The 3136-nt window shown below is 39.1% G+C and overlaps 1 pseudogene; it reads right to left on the bottom strand.

Moving 5' to 3' along the window:
• Positions 1-214: 214 nt before the first annotated feature.
• LOC105486432 (ras-related C3 botulinum toxin substrate 1 pseudogene) lies at positions 215-723 on the bottom strand (annotated as a pseudogene).
• Between the last annotated feature and the right edge of the window lie 2413 nt (positions 724-3136).

The following is a 3136-nucleotide window of genomic DNA, read 5'->3' as shown; positions in this document are numbered from 1 at the left end:
ATTACTAATTGGTTAAAAATGGTTTTATGGAGAAATTAATCTGTAACAAAAAGTTGGCACTGAGTGTGAAGGCTCCACCTTTTTTAAAGCAAAGTGTACAAGATTCAAAGGGACAGGACCAAGAACAAGGGGCTCAGACATTTACAACAGCAAGCATTTTCTCTTCCTCTTCTTCACGGGAGGTGGGCAGAGGACTGCTTGAATCTCTTCGTCTAACACTGTTGAGGCCTCACTGTGTGAACGCCGAGCACTCCAGGTATTTTACAGCACCAGTCTCCTTAGCTATAGCTAGACCCTGCAGATAGGTGATGGGAGTCAGCTTCTTCTTCAGTTTCTCGATCGTGTCTTTATCATCCCTAAGTTCAAGTTTAGTTCCCACTAGGATGATGGGAGTGTTGGGACGGTGGTGCCGCACCTCAGGATACCACTTTGCACGGACATTTTCAAATGATGCAGGACTCACAAGGGAAAAGCAAATTAAGAACACATCTGTTTGAGGATAGGATAGGCGGCATGATCTGTCATAATCTTCTTGAGCAGCTGTATCCCATAAGCCCAGATTCACTGGTTTTCTATCTACCATAACATTGGCAGAATAATTGTCAAAGACAGTAGGGATATATTCTCCAGGAAATGCATTGGTTGTGTAACTGATCAGTAGGCAAGTTTCACCTACAGCTCCGTCTCCCACCACCACACCCCTGATGGCCTGCATCTGAGCCACTCGCTCAGCCGCAGGGGCAGCAGCAGGGCTCTGAGACCAGAAGCAGTGGGTACAAGGAATAAAAGTGTCAAAGGTAAAAACTCTAAAACATTAATTTCTATCAAATGCAGTGGATGATGAAAGAAAGGTTGGTATTATCAGGAAGTGTTTTCTTAAGCTTTTCCTTTTTCTTACACCAGAAGTGTTTTCTCCCCAAATTGGGCATTTAATTCATCTTTAAACTGGTTGTTCTCTTAGTCTCTAACTTAGTAAGTGCTTTTCTTATAGAACCTCCTCTTACTGAGCAATATGCCTTCTTGTATTATAAAATATTTCTCATAATGCATTAGAAGGTTTTTTTTGTAGATTAGTAAAAGTGCTTTCCATGTTACTTTATTCAAAGCTATGAAGTGCTTTCCTTAGTTTTCTAGTAACTAGGTGTAAAAATCATGTGTTGCAGTTTTATGGTTTTTAAAATATGTTAGATATTTCTTAAACTATGAACCTTCCTAACATCACTGACTTGTCAGATTACCCACACTGTCACTTGACCAATACTGACCCTCTTTACCTCACCCATGTGGACACATGCCTCCTGTAGTTACTTAGTCTAATAATGTTCCTTTGGGTCTGTGAGGTTCTGTAAACTGTGCTGGTGTTGACGATCTTCTGTACAACTTAACTCACTGGCAAGAATACAACGTTGGACCTTTCAACCACTAGAAAAAAAATTTTTAAATTGACAGTTGCAGAATTGTGGAGTGTTTTTACATTGATCTTTTGCTAATGCAATTAGCAGTATGTTTTGCATGTATGACTAATAAATCCTTGAATCATTAAAAAAAAACTGCTACTCAAATATTTTGAGCTGCTTTGTGAAGAAATGTCCAACTTAAGGTAGAATGTTAATATCAAAAAATACTTAAAAAGTAGAAGAGTTATTGATTACAAAAAAAATACAGTAAATTCCTTCAAAGAAAGAGTATTGAAGCACAATGTTCAACCCTTAACAAATATGCTTTTTAAATTTAAGTTCAGGAGGGGGTGTGTGTGTGTGCGCGCGCACAAGTGCCTGTGCACACACTTTCTTATTTCATTTAAGTGTGATATTCAAAACATTTAGTAACTGGCAGGGCACAGATACCAACCAAGTTAAATAGAGCCCCCTCTTGTAACAGGGGCTCTAGAGGGCCTTGCTTTGCTAGATGTTAGCAATTTAATGGTGGAATGAAGAACAGAGAAGAGCTGGGGGTCCTATGGAGGATGTCTGAGCTGGTTGAGCTGGAATGGTTGGGTCAGCAAGGAGCTACTCAAGGAGTTGGAGCAGCAGCTCTTTATAATTACTGAAATATTTTCACCACCAGTAGGGCAACAGTGGTGTGTACCAACCAGACATTATCAGCTGAGGCTACTGAAAAATAACATAATATACACAAACTAATATGGATACTAGAAAACAGCATTTTAAGCATATTTTATATTGGGAACTTTGATCAAACAGATACCAACAAATTAAAGCGTATTATTACGATGATGCAATTCTAACTTCATATTTGCCCATTTTTCTACCTGCCACCAGCTTACCCTCTCCATACACAAACTAACGGGCCTTCTCAGATATATTTAGGACAGTTGACTAAGGACATCAAGAGCTGAGAATCAAAATTTGAACTCAAGGCCTCCCAACTTGTGGTGAAAGCAGCAAATCCCAGAAACATGGATATATTTTCTGATGCTGATATATCTCTATTAATTATCCAGGATTCCCCATCCACTCCATCTCTGTCCTGTAACACTATAAAGGAGCAGTGAGTCTATTTTCTTCTCCTTCTACCTCGTTTGCCTAACAGTACATCCCACAAAAGCACAGATTTCTTATGGTTTTCCCCAAGTGCTGTAGACTTAGAGAAAAGGCATATATGGCCACCTTCTCACACCTTCACTCACCAATCACTGGTCATATATGTCCCTGAGTGCAGATGGAGCCTAAGGAGAAGGAAGGATGCTTAGTTGCACAAATGTGCATCTGAAAAAACTGTAAACCATGAAACTATTCATCCCCAGGTAATGTTTACAGAAAGCATAACCCTTCCCTTTCAGTTTGCTATTATATTGCTCAGGAAATGGAATAAATAGCTCATTTTCTATCTCATGTTTTCACTTTCTTATTTGTGTCCTGGGGATTTGAGTTGTTTTCCTACCATTAGAGGTACCTGTTTCTAATTTTAATAATTTCAGATTCTATGATTGATATATATAGCAAAAGAATAAATGGAGAAGATTCAAAAGTGTCTCAAACAATCACGTCAGACTCCTACCAATGGCCGTGTTGTCAATTGTTAGAATCAGCGACTGTTCTCAGGTTTCTCGGCTTTTTTGGAGATCGCGAAACATTGATGATTAACAGCTGTGTTGATCACAATTGCTAGTATA

This window comes from Macaca nemestrina, chromosome 3 (genome assembly GCF_043159975.1).
Source record: "Macaca nemestrina isolate mMacNem1 chromosome 3, mMacNem.hap1, whole genome shotgun sequence".
NCBI classification, from domain to species: Eukaryota; Metazoa; Chordata; class Mammalia; order Primates; family Cercopithecidae; genus Macaca; species Macaca nemestrina.
This window is presented reverse-complemented; position numbering and strand designations above follow the sequence as displayed.